General features: G+C 32.4%; 1 long non-coding RNA gene across 1 annotated transcript in view; it reads right to left on the bottom strand.

The window, feature by feature from the left end:
* Positions 1-7,160: 7,160 nt before the first annotated feature.
* LOC144374062 (uncharacterized) overlaps positions 7,161-13,949 on the bottom strand; it is a 65,186-nt gene continuing 58,397 nt past the window's right edge. The window contains exon 3 of the long non-coding RNA XR_013433586.1: positions 7,161-7,327. This is a non-coding gene — a long non-coding RNA (uncharacterized LOC144374062). The remainder of the gene's footprint in view (positions 7,328-13,949) is intronic.

The following is a 13,949-nucleotide window of genomic DNA, read 5'->3' as shown; positions in this document are numbered from 1 at the left end:
AGCAACTCAGTGAGACTCTGTCTCTAAATAAAATACAAAATAGGCCTGGAGACATGGCTCGGTGGGTGGTTGAGTGCTCCTGAGTTCAATCTCTAGTACCCTCCTCCCCCCAAAAATAAATAAATAAAAGTGCAGGATTCCCTAAAAGTGGAGTATGAAACCAAATGTTTTAAAAATGGACAGATTTCAGGAAACAATTGAAATTATCAGAGAAATTTGGACTAATCCTTTTTAGCAATCTGGTGTAAGAGTAGAAAAAAATTAAGTTAGAGAGTGTACCAACTGTTCTGCATATGGTTTCCTATTCCACTTTCAGGACATACCACCTTTTTAAGTAAGGCATCTTTCCATTGAAGTGTCAAGTCTTGAACCTTTTAATCTAATCCTGCTATTGTCATAATTTTGTCCTCCTGGAAACTGCAGGTTATTCAGAGATCAAAAGAAAGCAGCTACAGGCTGCTTGTCACACTTTTGAAATTAGGTTCCTGTCTAGATAATAATGTGTGTTAAGATTTATTAACTTATGCATTATACAAATTGCTATTGAGTCCATAATATGTGACAATAGTTTCCCAGTAGTTGGGGATTGCAGAGTAGAACATTTTTTAATTCCTCAAGCTTACATATTATTTTGAAGAAAAAGAAAACAATGCAGTAAGATTGTGAAGTAGCAATACAAACTAGGAAGAAAAACCAAGTAGCATCATGAGGAAGCTAAGGCTGAGTGGCCCTGATGGTGTTTACCTGGAGTGGGAGGAAGGTGCCTGGATGGCTACTGAGCAACAACTGAATAAAGTAAAGGGAGTGAGTCATGCAGATACTTGGGTGCAATATCCTAGGACCTGTAAACAGCAAATATGAAGCCAGTTCCTCTACTGTGAGAAAATGCATTCATCAGAAACTCCCATTACACCTGCAAGAATACTCAGGTTTCAGCAGACAATCAAAATTACAAGAGGAATTTGGACTAATTTTTCTTAGCAATCTGGTGTAAAAGTAGAAAAAAATAAGAGAGTATATCACCCATTTTGCATTTAGTTTAACTATCATAGTAGCTATGTAGAAAATATATAAATACTAAGGATGATATTACACTGCCCTGTTTTGAGGTAAGGATACAGGGAAACAAAGATGTTATGACTTAGTTTGTATTTTTAATCTTTATAACTGGACAGTAAACTTAAATAGATAAAAAAGTATGTGATACTGCCGGGAAGAAAATAATATACACTATTAACACATCACAGGTTAACTTACAAATATAATTGTGAATTTTCAGATGACTTGTATTAGGTTGTCTCTTGGATTGAATTTGGTTGTTTTCTAGTTCCAAATTTGCTGGTTCATAAGTTTTATGAATGCATATGCATTCATGTTCAACAGAATTGACAAAGCCCTGGGTCTTCTTTTGGCCAATGTTTAGAGCCAGTTTTTCTGAATTGGGCCTTTGATGCTCCCTGTGTTATACTAGGAAACATCACATCAAAGGCTTTCTTTTTTTTTTAAAGAGAGAGGAGAGGGGGGTGGAGAGAGAGAGAGGGGGGGGGGAGAGAGAATTTACTTATTTATTTATTTTTTTTTGGCGGACACAACATCTCTGTTTGTACATGGTGCTGAGGATCAAACCTGGGCAGCACACATGCCAGGTGAGCGCGCTACCGCTTGAGCCACATCCCCAGCCCCACAAAGGCTTTCTTTGAAGTGAGGTACACTTTTAGGTTATTTAAGGTTATAAAGTATTGAAAAGGACACTTGTGCCAAATTAATCCCTGTCCACTTCTCTCCTGCATGGCAAAGGGTTTGGCACCAGCTTGTGTTTACCTTTCAAAGTCATTCATTACTGTAGGTTTACTTATAAAACTAGATTATCAGGTATAATTTTTAATCAATATTTTCCAAGAAACTATAGAAAAAAGTAATTTCCATTTATTCTAATGTCATAGAAAGCAAGGTCTGTAATATTTTAAGAGAGCATAGCAAAAAAGCTTATTATTTTAATGGAAATTACATTAATAATTTAAATATCAAAGGTCCATCTCAAATGAAATACTACACACAGTAAACAATGAGTATTGGCTTTTAAGCACACTTCATTGCACAATTGAATAAATAGATATTTTGGCTTTTTTTTCATATTTGCCCCTACTTTTACAGTATTGATAATTACAGATAAAAACCCCAAATGCTTTGTATATGATGTCCAATAACTTAGAGATTGGTATTACAAGAAAGAGATGATTATCTTCATTTTATTATTATATTTACCATTAAAATGATATCATTCTATTCATGGAGTATGAATAACAAAAATGATTTTTAGAAATCTATAAAATCAATAGAATTCATTTTTAATGAAAAAAAAACATTTTTTTCTCTAAACTGTTCTTCAGGTATATCATCACATTTCTATATTAAGGCTGAAGTTAGTTGATCAGAATAGGTAAGATATTCTGACTTTCCCAAATACAGAAAAATCCATTGTCATGATCAACTTCAACCTATAATCTTTCATTCAGTTAGATGGGAGTTAGAGTCTACAGACAAATCAGTACAAATTGGTGCAGAGCTTTGGTAAGAGTGTATATATGTGCATAAATGAGCTGTTATTTTAGAATTCCAGATGGTATAAACAAAATTAGATCATAAAAACCTTAAGGAAATCTGGAAAGTTGTATTCTTATTGACTCACAACTCAGAGATAAATAAGTGCTTATATAAATTTTAATTTGCAGATATTAAAAAAAATATTTTTTTTTGGAAAAGTTTTCTTCAGTACTGTGGATTGAACCCAAGGGTACTAAGTGACATGCCCAGCCATTTTTAGTTTTCATTTTGAGACAGGGTCTTGATAAATTGCTTAGAATCTTGCTAAGTTGCTCAGTCTGGCCTCAAACTTGTGAACCTCCTCCCTCAGCCTCCTGAATTGCTGGGATTACATGTCTGCACCACTGTGCCCAACTCAAAAGTCTTTTATATGAAGAATAATCACAATGCTTTAAAAATCAAATAGCATAATTTAAATGAACTCTGACATTTAAATTACAAATGAATTGTTTTAATATTGCTCAAGGAAATAACAATGATTTTACACTTACTAGATTTTTGAATGTTACCACATATGCTGTTATTGTATTTGGATATATTTTTTCCTAAATTAATAAGTATATTTGTCATATTAGCAAGCATTACATTAGAAATTTACAATTCTAAGAAATTTAAATTTGTTTCTTATCCAATTAAATCACTCAGATGAATTTTATTTCAAGAGTAGTTATGTTTTTAATAAACTAAAAATAATTTCTAAGATCTTAAAAATGATTTCTAAGATCTATTGGTACTTAAAACCTTTACCTAATTTAGATTAATTTAATCACTGGCCATTACTTAGCTGATATCTAATATAATAGCTAGGTCAATTCTTAAAAATATAAAACAGTAAAACATGCATTTAAAGTAACATACTACTTTGCCTCTTATTTTTATGGCTTGTCTGAGAAGTTTATATACTTGAGTTTGTTAATAAGCATGTTCATTTTTGCCACATTAAAAAGATATATTATAAAGAAGCATATGGCTATAAAATAGTATGAAATATATATTCATAAACTTGGTTAATCTATTGCAAAATGTTGATGCATAACAGTTTATAATCATCCACCTCATAGTTTTCTCTACAAAAATAGTTACTGTAATTAACAATTATATATGTGTATAGGACTCATCTAGGCAAATAACTTAATATGAAAATATTTTATTTTATTTTTTTTTAATTTTTTATTTTTTTATTGGTTGTTTACAACATTACAAAGCTCTTGACATATCATATTTCATACATTAGATTGAAGTGGGTTATGAACTCCCAATTTTACCCCAAATGCAGATTGCAGAATCACGTTGGTTATACATCCACAATTTTACATAATGAAAATATTTTATTAAAAATACAATTTTGTCCTAAAATATCTAAGTCCTCTAAAATATGTGAAATTTACACCTAAGTAAATTTAAACATTATGAGATTTAGCAAAATCAATATTTGTCTTGGTCCATAATAGATAATTCTTAAAATGGTTTATTCATGATATTTTAAAAGTAATGTCAAGTCTTATTTGATGCAGAACTAAAATTTAATTTTTCTTCTGTTGCAATGACACAATTTTTTTGGAATTTTGGTCTGCTATTAATAAGGGATCACAAAGTTAATTTTATTTTGCTTTCTGTTTTATGCAACTGAAAGGCAAAATATTTTGCATTGCAATATTTCCCTGCAATTTATGTTGACTTCATCAAATCCTTAATTTTCAAAAACATGATAATGTGCAAATTCTTCTCATTGCCATATCAAAAAAATAAAGTGAAGACCCAATTCTGGGAGTTCATACAAGAGATACAAGTATTAGTGATTAAAAAAAAAGTTTGACAACAAATGATATCAAGGACCTCAGGAAAATGCAATCAACTGGAATGGAAAAATGGTAATACTACTGTCAATTAGGGTAAAATATGTGCTGGAAAACAGTAAGTAGGATAAAGTATAAGAAAATAGAATAATAAGCCATTTCATTAATATGAAATAATAAATCTAGTGTGCTATAAAATAGAGTAGCTAACATGTGAAGCAAAATCTACTAAAAATGCTGAAGGGACTTGTTCATGTAGAACTACAAAGGAAACTGTCAATATGCTTTTTTCAGAATTCAACAGGTAAGAAGATACATCTTCAGATGTGTTTTGTTTTTATTAACTGTAAGCTTTTCAAATAATATTCTATGTTCAAATTCACTACCAATAAAGAATATTTAATTAAATTTAAAAGAAAATATTATACTATATTCAAAAAAATGCAAAAGATAAAAATAATGATAATACTTTTTGCTACTGGGATGCAGGCAAATACTAACTCCATACCTTACTGATCAAAATTGGAAATGCCTTCAGATTTTCACTTAAAAGTTTGGTAACATCTACTATCAATTGTAATTTAAAATGCATTTGCACTTTGACCCATTACTTCCACTCATGGAAATAAGAGCATGCAAATTGCAGCATTAATTTTCACAGAGAAAATAATGGAAGCAATACATAATCATTCCTAAGGAACTCATTGATTGATTTAATTATACTAAAGTACAGGATGTAGTACATTGGTAGCTTTTTGCTTCATCCATTCCTTCATTTTTATTTGGCAAATGAATTTTATTTTTATTTGGCAAATAAAATTTACTATTAATTCATTCATTTTTATTTAGCAGGTAAATTTTATTCCATTTAGTAAATAAAATTTATTCTTAATTTTTATTTAGTAAATATTATGTGAAACTCTATTCCAGGCTCTATGAATACAATGATGAACAAACATCTATGACTTCATTGAATTCCCAGTAGTGTAGTGGAGCAGTGGAGGGTTGATTTACAAATTAAATATAATAGATTGAGTGAAGGATTCACCCAAGGATTTCTCAGTTAGCCACTGACTAAGTAGTATAAATAATCCTATAGCCCTTTTTTCCCCTTTACTCTCCAAAGATTATCAAACTCCATAGGAGTTTCTTATAATAAATCCACCATCTTAAGATAGTTTCATGTCATTTCTTTGAAGAAAAAGCCAGAAAAGAAAATATTTATGAATGCATACATTTAACCAGGCACCTTCAAATTATGCTTTGATCCATCTCCAAATCTAGGAGGGAAATTAGTTCAAACTCAAGCTCAAAGGAGAAATTTGATAGCATGCCATGTTCAAGTATGACTCTTGGGGACACAGGTATGGATTTTATTTGATTTTTGTAAATCAGCATGTAAGGTTCTGGAAGAAATCTTCCCATACCACATATATTTTTTTTCAGAATGAAATAAAGCCACATATATTTAGTTATTATTTTTATGAAATAAATGCAGGCTGAAATGCATTGACAGCCGCCAAAAAATTCAATTGATAAATTCAAGACAGAACTAAAAAACTCTCCTACAGGATCGGGATAGTAGTATAATTTCTTCCTGAAATTCACAAGAGGAAATGTATGCGTAGTCATTACATATCCGAAGACAGATATTATATCTAAAGGTAATAGCTAAATTGCACTGATATATTAAATTATTATAGAACACAAATAAGATTCATAACTATAAGATTTTAGGATTATAGAAAATCCCTAAATGTTAAGAAAGCAAACAAATAAGACAGTTTAGGAAACAGAGTTTATAAATGATTGTGCTGTTTTACTGTATGATTTTGCTAATCTTCATTTTGAGGGTTTCAAGTGAGAGTGCACAATCATGTCACTCACCCTAAGCAATGGAGGTCATGCCCCCAGCATTTCTTTGTCAGTTAAGAAATACGGGTTCATAATTGATGCCCTATCTCCTTTTATTGACTTTTAGATAAATTATTTCAATTTGAAAGATTCAGACCATGCTTTGATAGGCTTTTTATGTAGATTACATACAACACAAATATTTATACAAACAATAATAAAATAAAATGAAAAGTTCATAAAGTTATTCATAACAAGTGTCCTACTTCAATTTGCCATTTTTATTTCCAAGGAATTGGAGGAATTATACAGATGATAAGATTCCAGTGAGAGTCATATGCTTTTATTTTTTTATAAATATTTTTTTCAGTTGTCAATGGACCTTTATTTTATTTATTTATATGCAGTGCTGAGAACTGAACCCAGGGCCTCACACATGCTAGGCTGAGCCTTAACCTGAGCCCATCTATGCTTTTATTTTGCTTCAGTGTGTTGCTTATTTGATTTGCAGATATTCAGTCTTTTCTTTTCTACTAATCCATTTTGTACAGAGACAAATTAAGATGCCAGCAAAGCACTCTTGTAAAGACTATTTGAGGGAGTTCAACTGTGTTCTTTAAATGTCTACCCCAATATTCTTACTTCTATTGCCCATGTTGTACTTTCTACAACTTTGATAAAATACTAAAACACATGTCTATTCATAATTTTTAACTGGATCCTAAATGCTTTCTGAGGAGACATTCTCATTTCCATCAATCAAAGTTGATCCAAATGCTTAACTTTCTTGCAATATACTGAGGAAAAACTTGGAAGTAACATCAATGTTCTGATATTTATTAAATATTTAGTAAAGGATAGATATTAAAATGTATGGGTTTGTTCTAAGGGATTCATTGGATATAAATCTTCATCTTAAGATGATAGCATTTATCAAATTTAGAAATCTTACTGCTTCTCTCAGGCCTCAGTAACTGTTTTTGTCTTCTTGTTTTGGCTTCCACTTTCATGAAGAGCCTTGAACCAATCCCGCAATCTGTTGGCCACTTCCCTGAATTCCAGGTCACTGCATGCTGAAAACAAAGTGAAACATCACAAATCTTTATTAAGAATTCAGTAGGATGTCAATTCTATTTCTCCAATTGTTCCGATAGCCAGTGGAAGGTAACAGTAAAAGAAAAAAACTAACCCAGGGACTAATTGTGATTCAGTTATTTTCTTTTTTTTTTTTTTTTTTTTTTTTTTTTTTATTGATTGTTCAAAACATTACAGAGCTCAAGACATATCATCTTTCATACATTCGACTCAATTGAGATTTGAACTCCCCAAATACATAATACAGACTCACTTCTGTTACATACTCACGTTTTTACATAATGGCATATTAGTGACTGTTGTATTCTGCTACCTTTCCTATCCCCTACTATCCCCCCTCCCCTCCCCTCCCCTCCCATCTTCCCTCTCTACCTCCTCTGCTGTTGTTCAGTTCTCTCCCCTTTTTTCCCCCCACCCCCTTTCCCCTCATAACCTCTTATAATTTTGTGTATCACTGAAGGTCTCCTACCATTTCCATATGTTTTCCCTTCTCTCTTCCTTTCTCTCCCCCCATTCGTCTTAGTTTACTGGTAGTCTTTTCCTCATGCTCTTCCTTCCTGTTCTATTCTTAGTGGCTCTCTTTATATCAAAGAAGACATTTGACATTTGTTTTTTAGGGCTTGGCTAGCTTCACTTAGCATAATCTGCTCTAATGCCATCCATTTCCCTGCAAATTCTATGATTTTGTCGTTTCTTAGTGCTGCATAATACTCCATTGTGTATAGCTGCCACAATTTTTTTATCCACTCGTCTATTGAAGGGCATCTAGGTTGGTTCCACAGTCTAGCTATTGTGAATTGTGCTGCTATAATCATTGATGTGGCCGTATCCGTATAGTGTGCTCTTTTAAGGTCCTCAGGGAATAGTCCAAGAAGGGCAATAGCTGGGTCAAATGGTGGATCCATTCCCAGCTTTCCCAGGAATCTCCATACTGCTTTCCAAATTGGCCTCACCATTTTGCAGTCCCACCAGCAGTGAACAAGTGTGCCCTTTTCCCCACATCCTCGCCAACACTTATTGTTGTTTGACTTCATAATGGCTGCCAATCTTACAGGAGTGAAATGGTATCTTAGGGTGGTTTTGATTTGCATTTCTCTGATTGCTAGAGATGGTGAGCATTTTCTCATGTGCTTGTGGATTGATTGTATGTCCTCCTCTGAGAAGTGTCTGTTCAGGTCCTTGGCCCATTTGTTGATTGGATTATTTGTTATCTTATTGTTTGTGATTCAGTTATTTTCAATGATAAACCTCAATACATGCTTCAAGCATAAGATGAAATTTAGCTATAATATCTTATTTGATAGAAGAGTATTTTTATTTTTTACACATTTTTATTGGTGCATATTTATTGTATATATAGATGGTTCCTTCTGATAAAATACTTGGTTTCAAGATTCCTATTGTGAACATCACAAAAAATTATCTTGATATTTATGTGATTAATATGTTATGGAAAAGTGGTGGGGCATCTGAGATAATGAAGGTTTGAAAATCCAAAATGAACATTATACATTTATAATTGGCCATTCCTATAATAATATGTTACAAATTAGAATTCCTTGCTAGGATATTCAATATATGTTAAAATTCATTAACTAATACTGTTTCTATTTAGTTTAAGATAACATGTTTTTAAACAGAAAAATAAGATCATGCTATTTGGCATTAGAAAAGAGACTGTAAAATATTTAAGAAAATAAAACTACATTTTTGTCATTAAAAAGTGAAGATTAGCAAACTTTGACATTTGGAACTGAAGATAGTTTTGTCTATTTTAAAAATCATTATTTATCAAAAATTATTTAAAATAATACATGATAAGCTACACCAAAGCCTAATGTGCATGTGATTAATGCTACAATGTGGTAGATGAATTCAAGAGTTTGGTAGTAAAATGCTTTGAAAATATATTTTTAAAAACGTATTTATCTCAGAGGACAACAGGTATTACAGATCTATGCCTTCTGCATGTTGCAATAAATAAGTGATTTCCTCAACTGCTAAGTATTCTGTACAAATACAGTTCTTGCTCATTTTATTGGAAAAAATTCATGCAATAGTGTTATAAAATGTTACATTATATATAAATTGCCTTCTGATATGATATATGGTATATATAGATATACTATAATACAATGTATGGAATCTAACACAATCAAGACAACTTCTTAGCACTTGAGGGCAACAAGATCCCAGATTTGAAAGACCTGGTATAGCTGGTGACCCAGATTAGCAAATCATAATTTTCGGAATTACTAGAATCAAAGAAGAAGGTTATATATATTTTTATGGGGGAAGGTAACAATTTTTCTTTTCATATACGAAGAATAAGGAATCAGAATGACATAATCATGCAGGCAGCATGATCATGGGAAAAAAATATTTCCTATGTCTAAGCCAGAAAATTCAAGTAAACAAAAGAGATCTGAAAACCAAATCTGAAAAATGAAACACACATTTTATCTTTTTTCCAGAAAATAATTGGGAAATAAGATATACCAAAGACTAAGGCAAGAAAGTGGATTACTGAGAAAAGTTGATAAAATGGAGAATTGAGGGGTGAAGAGCATTTCTAGGAAGATGGGAAGGGGGATTCCAGGCCAAATGTTGTGTGCTAAGTGCAGAGGCAAGTGATAGGAGGTCTGAAACTGCCTGTTCTGGGACAGAGCAATGTACAAAATACATAGCTCTCTCTTCACCTCAATGAATCTTTCTTTTGCTGAGAAGAAGCTTTTTGAGTCCATCCAATTCATTAATTCATGATTTTATTTGTTGCGCTTTAGGAGTCTTATCGGAAGTCAGGACCTCATCTTATACAATGAAGATTTGGGCCTACTTTTTTCTCTATTAGGCACAGGGTCTCTGGACTAATTCCTAGGTCCTTGATCCATCTTGAGTTGAGTTTTGTGCATGATGAGAGATACGGGTTTATTTTCATTTTTGATGCATATGGATTTCTAGTTCTCCCAGCACCAGTTGTTGAAGAGGCTATCTTTTCTCCAATGTATGTTTTTGGCACCTTTATGTAATATGAGATAACTGTTTGGGGAGACAAAATTTTTACCACATGCACATGAGATAGAGCAATAATCTCCAGGATATATAAAAACACAAAAATCTTAACACCAAAAAACCAAACAACCCAATGAGTAAATCGACTAATGAGCTGAACAGACAGACACTTCTCAGAAGAAGATATAAATTTAATCAACATACATAAAAAATGTTCAACATCTCTAGTAATTAGAGAAATACAAATCAAAAGTAGATGACTGAGACAAGTTATAACTGCCAGTCAGAATGGCAGTTATCAAGAATACGGACAATAATAAATGTTGGCAAGGATGTGGGAGGAAAGGCACAGTCACTGCTGGTGGGACTGCAAATCAGTGCAACTATTCTGGAAAGCAGTATGAGATTCCTCAGAACATTTAGAAAGGGACCACCATTTAATTCAGCTATCCCACTCCTCAGTCTATACCCAAAGGACTTACAATCAGCATAATATAGTAATGCAGCCACATCAATTTTATAGCAGCTCAATTCACAATAGCTAAACTATGGAACCAACCTAGATTCCCTTCAATAGATGAATGAATAAAGAAATTGTGGTATATACACATAAGGGAATATTACTCAGCATTAAAAGAGAATAAAATTATGGCATTTGCAGGTAAATGGATAGACTTAGAGAATATAATGCTAGTTGAAGTCAGGTAATCCCCTCAAACCAAAGGCCAAATGTTCTCTCTGATAAGTGGATGCTGATCCATCATGGGGGGGCATGGGGAAAATGGAGGAAATTTGATGGGGCAAAGGGGAGGGAGGAGCCGGGTGGAAGCATGAGGGTAGGAAAGATGGTGAAATGAGATGAACATCATTACCTTAGGTACATGTATGACTGCAAATATGGTGTGATGCTACATTTTGTATAACCCTAGAAATGTAAAGTTGTGCTTCAATTGTGTACAATGAATCAAAATGCATTCTGCTTTCATATATACCTAATTAAAATAAAGTTAAAAATGCATAGATCTTTTCAAACAGATGAAACAACAAACCTAGTGAAAGGCAAAGAAAATATGAATTTTATTGATGAGTGACAGTGATAAGGTCATAAAAGTTGTGCTCCTAATACAAATATCTACACTCTTCTCCTCAGGAAGATCTTAGGAAACAAAAACCTGCTCAAATTAGAGGGAATCTACATATTTATGCACTTTTAATATATGCATCACATATCTCTGGAAGAATATATATGAAGATGGTAAAACTCTCCACTTCAGGGATCTGGGTTAGAGGGAGAAACCTGTTTAAAGGAGTCCTACTTTGGCTACTCATCTCTTTTTTCACTTTGATTTGTGTGCTATATACCTGTTTTGACATTAAAAATAAACAGAACTTAAAAACTTTTTAAAAAGTTAGAAATGCATATAAACCTCCACTAAAAATCTCTTTTCTTTAAAGTTTATCCTGAAAGTATACAACATGTATTCAAGCATATTCTCTGAAATTGTTCAATATCATTTGTTCCGCTATACCAAGCAAAAAGCAAAGTTTCACCTACCAAGGTATCCCCTAAAGGTTCAAAGTTATTTTGTAGAACAGATTAATATGACATATCTCATTGTGTTCTAAAATCTGAGTATAGTGATAATACTTACTATGTATGTATAGTTGAACAATTCTGAAATCTCATGATTTTTGAAATTAAGTAATGCATAATAAATATAATAACATTTTAAACAAGTTACCAAATGGGAGATCCTATATCAGGATTGAATATAGAATCAAAGTTTTAGTCTCAATATTACATTGAGCTTAAATATTCCAAAAAAGTTGAAATACTTTTAATTAATAATTTTAGTAATTATAATGAATCAAACAATAATGATAAAATGCATACTTAGTGTGATAAATACTTAACATGTATTATTTTAATCATTATAAAAATATATTGCTTCCATTTTAAAATATTAGGAAACTGAGGTATAGAGAACTGAGTAAGTCATCTGAGGTGTGTCAGATAAAGTGGCAAAACCAAGTTTTGAATCTATAAATTAGACTTCAGAATCCAAAGTCTTAATCCTGACCACAAATCACCTCAGAAATCTCAAAGGAAATGAACAAAGCAGCAAGTGCCAATTTAGAACAAAAAGAAGTCAAGCATCGCCTCCCTGAAAGCTTATAAAGTCCATTTCATAAACGATGATTGCAAGGCTGTGAGCTGATCACCAATGCAGGGAGGTTTGATGTTAGCAAAGCATTTTCAAAAGACAATGTAAGACCTATAGGATGTAATTGTATCTCTGAATTCAAAGAAATCACAAGTCTTCAGGTCCAATGTTTGATACCAATTAAAAACAGATCAGGGATCTCAGTGAGCAATGAACTTCTGTACATGCCACCACACAGTCCACAGTAGGGGACAAGCCTCCTCCCCATGGGAACCACGCAGAGGTCCCCTACAAGTTTCTGACAGCAGCAGTGAGTTCCTAGAGTTCTTTTCCAGAAGAAAACAATTGATATTATTGTCTTTCTATTTTCCAAAATGTCTCTCACACAGATTCATTTTTCCAGAAATAATATCTTTCATTTATATAGCATGAAATACTTCTTAATGAGGTTTCAAAAATTTGATTTTAATAAAAATCCTGGAAGGTTAGGGAGAGGATCATTATCTTTATTTTTAATGCTGTGGAAGCGAGGACACCGAAGTTAAAGGACTGCTCTCAATTTTATAGCCAGTAGTGAACCGAAGCAGTGCTTAGTACTCATTAATCTAATTAAATTTGTAGTTAGGAAGGAATAAAAGAAATAAATCATGCTAAAATAATAATAAATATGATTTTAAATTAAAATTGAATAGTATTAAAAATTGCTTTTCAACCCAGGGTTGTGCAGTTGTAGTCAATTATTAATTAAAGCATGATGTCATATAAAGCAGAAAATGGGTGGGAAAAAGGAGAATTAATACATTTTTTAAAAATTATATAACTGTTTATTTTTATGTCCACACACATTTGATGACACAAAATGTAGAGAAGGATAAAACAAACAAACAAACAAAACCTCTATAATACAGAATAAAAACAAGGAAGGAAATACAGAAAATCTATCAAAGAAAGAAAAAGAGCCCTGGAGGATTGCTTAAGAAGTCTAACATCTGACACAGAAATGTTCATCTTTTTGTTTTGTTTTTGTGGTACCAAGGATTGGACAATACCGGGCAGCCTTCCACTGAGCTATACCTCTAACCCTGTTTATTTTTGTGCTTTAAAACAAGGTCTCATGAAGATGCCTAGGCTGGCTTTGAACTTGGGATCTTCCTGTCTCAGCCCTCTGAGTTACTAGAATTAAAGACATATGCCAACCCCACCTGACTGAGGAAAACACACACACACACACACACACACACAGAATATCTTTCAAAATTTAGAACATTAAATATAGAAAGATCACAAAAGTTTTTAGGAAAAAAATAAGGAACAAGCCAAAGATCATCCATAAAAGATAAAAATATCAGCTCTGTATCCCACTAATCATAAACTATGATGGGTTAGAGAAGGTAACAAACCAAACCTTCAAAATTCTAAGGGA

This window comes from Ictidomys tridecemlineatus, unplaced genomic scaffold, assembly GCF_052094955.1.
Source record: "Ictidomys tridecemlineatus isolate mIctTri1 unplaced genomic scaffold, mIctTri1.hap1 Scaffold_57, whole genome shotgun sequence".
NCBI lineage: Eukaryota > Metazoa > Chordata > Mammalia > Rodentia > Sciuridae > Ictidomys > Ictidomys tridecemlineatus.
The sequence above is the reverse complement of the archived record's forward strand: the minus strand, read 5'-3'. Positions and strand labels throughout refer to the sequence as shown.